Below are 8,688 nucleotides of genomic sequence, written 5' to 3' on the forward strand. Positions count from 1 at the left end.
CAGAGGAGGTGCCGGGAAGGTAACAACAGAGGCACAGACACAGCCACTGCCACTACATCAGCACAACCACAGTGACTTAATCCTAAATCCGCCTACCAGGGAACAAATAGCAGCTCCTCTAGGCGGAAAGTTAACCTTATTTTCAAAGAACTGGCACTACATAACAAAAGACAAGTGGATTTTACAAACCATAGATCAAGGTTACGGTTTCACTTCCACACTTTACCAGACAAAAGAGGAATGCCAAATCTACCTCCAAATCAAAAAACAGAGGCTCTACGACAGATAATGGAGTTAGCAAACATGAGAGCTGTGGAAAGAGTGCCAACAGCAGAACAAGGAAAGGGGTTCTATTCCAGACTATTCCTAGTTCCAAGAAAGGAAAAAGTTGGAGACCAATTCTCGACCTGTCCACCTTAAATACATACATCATTGTCCCAAAATTCAAAATGCTGACCCTACAGCAACTTCTTCCCATGCTGGGCAAGGAGTCTTGGCTGGTAACTCTAGATCTCAAGGAGGCATACCTGCACGTCCCCATTCGACCAATCTGCAGAAGATACCTCAGATTTCTTGCAGGATCAGAGCACTATCAATTCTCAGCATTGCCCTTTGGCTTATCTACTAGTGTATTCACAAAATGCCTGGCATCAGTAAATTGCAGACTACAGGAATTCAAATTTACCCATACCTGGGGACAACAAAAGCAAGCTGACAACAGATTTACAAAGGGTCATTTACTTGCTACAAGGACTGGGATACACAGTCAATTTACAAAAGTCAAGGCTGATACCATCCTAAACAAGGACATTCTGAATTGGACACAGTACAACAAATGGCATTCCTGACTACAGAAAAACAAAAGAACTTCCTCTTTACTTCTTGGCACTAACAAAACTGAACAAGTTAACAGCAAGAAAAGTTCTGCAGGCCTTGGGCTTCATGGCATCATGCATAATCTTGGTCCCATTTGCCAGACTACATATGAGGAAACTACAGTGGTACCTAAAGAATTTATGGTCCCAACACAGACACAGTCTAGAAACAGAAATCCCACTAATTCCATGCTTAAAACAGGAGTTCCTATGGTGGGCTCAGGCATGCCAGTCAAACCCAGGCCTACCGCAGATGTCAACCAAGCCAGACCATCACAACAGACGCTTCAGACCTAGGATGGGGCCCAGATGCTGGACAAATGCGTGCAAGGATTGTGGACACAGGATCAACTTCACCTGCACATCAATCTAAAAGAAATGCTGGCAGTAAAACTGGCAATCCAAAAGTTCAAACCATTCCTCAAAGAGGGCCAGTTGATGATAAGGACAGACAACACCACAGTCATGTGGTACATCAACAAACAGGGAGGCACTCATTCATACCCCTATGCAGAATGACCTTGGAGCTGTGGACCACTCAGCTACAACATTCAGTTACAGGCAATATTTGTACCGGGAAAGACAATACTCTAGCAGACATATTAAGCAGAACATGGAAGCTGCACCGGACATCTTCAAGACCATCTCAAAGAAATGGGGAATGCCACAGATAGACCTATATCACCTCTCAATCACCAGCTCAAAAATTCTGCACAAGGACATTCCACCCACTAGCATGGAAAGTGGACTCACTCTCCTTCAACTGGAAAGGCCTAACAGCATATGCATTCCCACCTCTTCCTTTGATACACAAGGTACTACTAAAAATCAAGGAAGAACGTCCAAGGATAATCCTGATAGCTCCAAACTGGCCAAGACAACACTGGTACCCACTACTGAAGAGCATGTCTCGAACAATATGCTGATGCCTTTGATGTTAACTCAGAACAACTACAGCATCATACATCCAAACCTAACGCTGCAACTGACTGCATGGAACATCACATAGCAGCAGCTAATCCAGAACTTTCCCAAAGAGTTAAAGACATTATTCTTGACCTTCAACAAGAAGGAACTATGCTGGAAAATGGAAAAGGTTTGTCATTTGGAGTAAGGAAAAGATGTGTCAAACATAGATATGCCTAACATTCTGGAGTATCTGGCGAACTTCTTCATTCAGGCCTGTCCTACTCCTCCATCAAGATACATGCATCAGCTATTTCAGCAGAATATTGCTCAGGCAGTTCCTCAGAGGAATCAAGAATGTAAAACCTCCAAGGAAACCACCATTACCAGCTTGGGATTTAAACTTTGTGCTAGAAAAGTTGACACTATCACCCTTTGAACCAGCAGCAACAGCAGACCTACAACACCTGTCATGGAAAACTGCTTTCCTACTGGCAATTACTTCAGCAAGGAGGGTTTCAGAACTACAGGCCTTAATGGCAGTGCAACCCTTCCTAATCTTCCACCAAGATAGAGTGTCCATGAGGACTAATCCTACATTTATGCCCAAGGTGGTATCCAGAGTATCTTTAAACCAGGCAATCCACCTACCTACCTTCTTTCCCAACCCACAAAACAGAGGGGAAAGATACTACTTGGACAGAACAAAAATAGCAGAAAGACTGACCAACTTTTGTAGCCTATGCAACAGGAAGGGAAGGAAAAGCTATTTCCAAACAGACAATCTCCAAATGGATAGGAAATTGCATACGATACTGTTACTCCTTCCATGGAAAACCAATTCCACAGAACATAAGACCTCATTCTCAGCCACTACCACAGCCTTCTTATGCAACCAAAGACATTATTGCTACTTGGACCTCCGTGCATACATTTGCCAAGCATTATAATTTGCCTCTATATTCCAGATCCCGAGCAGGGTTTGCCACTGCTGTACTGCAAGGGATCCTAAACACACCATAATCTACTTTTATCCTCCTCCCTAGTTGGCTATGGTATTCTACCGACTGCAGATGCATCCATGAAGGACATAGTACAGTTTTGTACCTACCATAAATGTAGATGTCCGAACTGGATAGCATCTGCATCCTTCCCTCTGTGGTACTCCTAGGGTGTTTACCCTCCTAATAGCTAGCTGTTGGGGAGTCTTTTATGGTGTATTTGTTTGTATATATGTACATATATGCTTATTGTTGTGTTTACCTCTATCTATTTGGAAACATTGGCATCTATCCAAATTTTAGCCTGCAAGAGGGCTACTGGCATCTGGGGCAAGAAACACTGAAGCGTCGGCTGATGCTTTACAACCCACTTGTTATGACTGCAGATGCTATCCTGTACTTTCCGCTGTGGCGACCCCTAACTGGGAAAAGCCGAAAGAAGAAGTGTGTCAGTATGGTTTGTGATGTAAAATGCTTGCAACTAGGATTGTGTTGATGTTTGTTTTCATTTACATAAATGTATGATGGACTGTGTCATAATTGATGGTTTAATAAAGAGATTTCTTGATTAAAAAGGGCAGGAATTGAATAATTTATGTAATATTGCTTAAGTTGTATGATGTACAGCAATAGATGTGAAGTATAATGTTTGTAAACATGAACTTGTTAATACAGTTTGATTACTTTTATGTAAATGTAAATTTGCTTATATCACAAGTGATAATTCAATACAGGTGTTAAAAATAAATAAAATAAATAAATAAAAATAACGGTGTAAAAGTAGCTCTTACTTTATGGGTCTCAGCTGTAAAACTTTCTTTAAGCTAAGACGACCATTTAGCCCAGGTGGATGGCATGCACTATATTAAGTTTGCCATTACAAGTCTTTCTTTTATAATATGCTGTCTAGGTCAGCCCCCTGGTATCTAATAAAATCTGTTGTAGATTAGTCATTTAATCAAATCCATCTCCTAATAATGTCAAGGCACAGCTCTCAACTGCTTTGTACAAGGATTCTAGTCAAAGCCAAAAATAATGAGGTGTTGGGGTGCAGAAGCCCAAAATCAGGGACAGATTTTAAATGTTGCTCTTATAAAAGTAGAAAGTAGATATAGTAACATGTTGCATTGCATTTCCTGAAGGACAGGAAGTCTAAACACTCAGATATCTGTCATTATTTAGTAACATCAATCCTCAATGAGTTGCCAGAAAAACACAACTTTTATTATTATTTATGTATTTATTTTATTTGTTTTATTTTACATTTGTTTACCGGGATAGTTCATCTGGGTGGAAGCCCATTTTCAGAGGAGGCCTGGGAAGAAAAGCTCTGAAGTAAACATATACATAAACATTAATATCGCAAACACAATTTACAGAGTTTACAATAGCAGTTTGAAAGTTATACATCAAGAGGAATCATTGATATTGACAGTTACAAAACAGTAAAACAGATAAAAACCCATTTTACATAAAAGTATTACAATTTTTTTTTTTTTATTATTTTTTTTTAGCATAGCAGATGTTGGCAGTCCAGATTCACAATTTGTGTAGTAAATAGCACGTAGCTAGTGTCTTACAACAGAGTGGAAACAAATCATATTTTGTACATAACTCACAAGCACAAAGCCAACTTGGCTGGAATTCAGCAATAAAGGCAACCGCAATCCCTTCTTGGAACTTTTTATTATGTCCAACACAATAAAAGCATGACAGCAGGTTTCACTACACACGAAACTGTAATGAATGAATATACAATCTTCACAATAAGTAACACTCTCCGATGTTAAGCGCTTTCATTTGCAGAATGCAAACTTCATCAGAACAATTTCAGTGCTACTCACAATTCAATTTAAACTCATTTTGGCGCCAACCTGACACAGATACTTAAAGGTATACTGCATGATATAAGCAACCAAATAAATGAACTGTGGTGATAGTCCAACCCTATATATGTCACTCTATCTACGAAGACTCTGTACATCCTAATATACAAGTTAATACATATGTGATACATATGTTACACGTTATACAAAAATGTTAAAATGTTTAAAAACTACTAATACTGTGCAATTAATATAAATACTATATTGGCTACTACTACCATATGCTACTTAATTATATGACAAAAGTGATATCGAACATTAAAGACATAAATAATATCTTACTGTAGGCGAAAATCCCAAGAAGTTAACAATAAAAAGTTAATAATGGCTACCTATAAATGTAAACCAAAAATGGGGGATTTCTACAAATACCACAAGCTGCCTCATAAGTGGTATATATGTATAGCTTGTTCACAATTTGAGAAACGGTTTTATGCTAATAAAATCATTTAATCCAGAGGTTCTAGTAGCATCTACCAACATCTGCCACTTACTCTCCCTACATGATAATTTGTTTTTCCAGTCACCCCCTAAGGGGTTACTAAATTCCTGATCTATAATTGTAAATGTAAATACATGTTGTTCACTAGTATCCTTGATGTGTCTATATAGAGCATTCTTTAGATCCTTAATTTTGATTTTATAGTAGTGTTCATAGATGCGTTTCTTCAATTGCCTCTCCGTCTTTCCAATGTAGAAAGCGGGGCATAAATTACATTTGGCTAAATAAACCACTTGTTTGGTATAACAGAAGCCTCCTATGCTCTTAATTTTAGTATGATTAACATCCTCCAAGATGATGTAGGCTGAGGTGTTAATGTATCTACACTGTTTACAGTGTCCACACTTCTTGGTATATGTATGTCTATCATTAATTTTATTTTCATAATTGCCTGCTCTCTCCAATAGTTTCTTAATATTTGGAGCTGTCCTGTATACCACAGTCAGATATGGACCCAACTTATCTCTACAGTCATCTGTGACAGTTATGATATCCCAAAATCTGGTCACTATTTCCTTAATATAATGAACAAAAGGTGAATATGTTAGCATAAACCCTACCCCCTTTGAATTTATTGACAGTTTGTGTTTTATTTAAACTTTCATATTTACCCAGTAGAGGAATATATTTAATGTCCCACTGTGAACTAACATAATTAATTGTGTCGTCCAATAATTCCTTCGGATAACCCCTATTAATAAATAATTGGAAATATATTTCATTTCTTTCTCCATCTCTTCTTTCTTGGATGACATCCTAGCTCCCCTAATACATTGACCCTTTACTATATTTTTAAAAATGTGTCTAGGATGATTACTGGTAAAAAATACATAATCATTTGAAAACGTAGTCTTTCTATGAACTTTAGATGCATATCCTTCTGCAGTCTTGTAGATAAAGGTGTCCAGGTATGATATACCACTATCACTAACATTATAAGTGAATTTTAAAAACTCTGTGGTATTGTTGATATACTCCATAAATTTAACAATGTCATTCCTGTCACCATTCCATAAGACAAAAATGTCATCCAAATATCTTACATAAAAACTTATATAGTCTTTGTAACTACTATTGAACACATACTTGGACTCCCAGTCTAGCATGACTAAGTTTGCAAAAATGGGTGCACATGATGCACCCATTGCCACACCAGTGTTTTGTCTAAAAACTTCGCCCTCAAAAAATATGTAATTGTGATCTAATACCAGTGACATCATGTCTAATATTAATACAATTTTGTCCCAGCTTAAGTTAGAATGATTCCTCAAGCTGTTGCAAAAAAAATCTAAACCTTCTTCTTTTGGAATACATGAAAACAATTCACAAACATCAATAGTCACAAATATATACTCAGATTTATATGTCGTAGGAGTTATTTTCCCCAAAAAATCCCAAGAGTCGATGACTAGGTGCGGAATGTTGTTATAAATATGTTTGACCCAACTATCTATGATACGTCCTATATTAAAAGTTTTAGATTTAGACCCTGATATTATCGGTCTAAAAGGTGGATCAGTTAGTGATTTATGAACCTTTGGGATACCCACTATTTGGGCCAATGTTGGAAATTGGATACGAATAAAGTCATAGACCTCCTTAGTGATTCTATTATCTAATAGATATTCTTCAATAAAAGAATCTATGCGTCTATAACCAATATACACTTGATTCATAGAAATTACTTCATAGTGTCCAGATTCATATAAAATTTTCTGAATGGCAGCTTTGTAGTCATGTTTTGAAAATATAACCACTCCTCCCCCTTTGTCCGGTTTCATTATTCTTATATCAGAATTTTTGATCAAATCATTAAGGCATGTTCTTTCTTCTATACTTAAATTATCCATAGGTTTATACATAGATTGAGTATTCCTTCTAACTTGTTTTTTAAGCCTGTAAATGTCTCTACATACCAAATTTTCATAATTCGTGACCGTGGGGTTACTGTTGGGTATATAACAACTTTTATTCTTTAAAATATTTTTTACTTTATATTTGTCATCTTCACCACTATTAAATAACATAGCTAAATTTAACTTTCTGCAAAATAGCCTGATGTCCTTAATGTTGTCCATTAGATTGAATTTTGAATTGGGAATAAATTTCATTCCTTTGGCTAATAACTGATAGAATTCCTCTTGAATAGTATAATCTGAATAATTAAAAACATTGAGGCCATTGAATGTGCTCATCACCATCTTATGTGTAGATGGAGTATCTTGTCCTAAAACTGGTGGAGTTACTTCTTCCAATGGCACATTGTTAACAGACATTACTTCTCTTTCATGAATATCATTCTCTGTAACAAAATGTTGTTCTACATTTTCCTGTTGAATTGATTGTGAAACTTTTGATTTTTCTTGAATGTAGGGTGAAATCTGCCTCCTTGAAAATTTTTCTTTATAGTCCTCTCTTATTACCCTTTCTCCATAGTTTCTATCTGTTGTTCTAAACTGTCTTTCCTGTGGCCAAATGTATGCTTTCTGTGTTCGATAATATTCAACATCCCTATCTAATTTGCCATGTTTTCTATTAAAAATGCTATGAGCTAGTTTATCAGCTGTATGGAATTGTTTGTTGTACAAATCCTGCCAAGTATGAAATTCTGCATGTTGTAAAATGCTTTGATTAATAATTTCTACTTCATGAATAAGGGTTAACATTTTTTCGTCATTATGTTGAATTAACAATTTCATGTATTTAAACCCGAATTCATCAAACAGATTATTAAATTCAAATTTCACTTGATCATTGTATGTCAAACCCATAGGCAGTTTAAAAAATCTGATGCCTTTGGGAACCACCTGAATACTAATACATTTATTTAAATACGCATTGTCCACTTTTATATTTTTTATAGAAGACAATTTCTTACCAAAATTATAGATCATGTCTTTTAAGGAATTGTTATTAGTGCTCCCTTCATAAGGGGGGGGGGGCTGATACACTTTACTGAAATCATATTCATTATTTAGAAACACATTTATCGCATCATTCTCTGTACTTCCTATTTTAGATCTAGTATTTTTATTATACACAACATCCTTATAAGGACTAGATATAGTCTTTTTGGAAATACCTTTGTTGTTAAAGTCTTTACCACCACCAGATGCATATGTTTTAAATGCGGTGTTGCTTTTCGGTATGGCCCCCTTCTTTTCCATGTCCATACAATTTTGCAACAAGCTAAAATCAAAAGTGAAATCCCTATCTGGAGATAGCACAAATTTCTCGTCAGTCTGTAGCATCTCCAGTGACTCAAGACGAGTAGCAGAGAAAATATTAGCTGGGCTGCATTGGCCATTCGGGATTTCAGTGTCTGCACTTGAGTCTACTGTTAAAACTATTTCCTTTTTGGAGCAACAATGTGAGCCCGTTTTAATAATATAATCCTGCTCCTCAGCGTTCGCTAATGCCGGTCTGGCATTATCCACCAAGCTTGAAAACAGTTGAGTAAGTTTTTTCACTTCAGCGTGAAGTCTGGAGACTTCCGCTCGTAACTGCTTCAACTCGTC

Source organism: Protopterus annectens, chromosome 13.part0, assembly GCF_019279795.1.
Source record: "Protopterus annectens isolate FY-2018-M chromosome 13.part0, PAN1.0, whole genome shotgun sequence".
Lineage (NCBI taxonomy): Eukaryota > Metazoa > Chordata > Ceratodontiformes > Protopteridae > Protopterus > Protopterus annectens.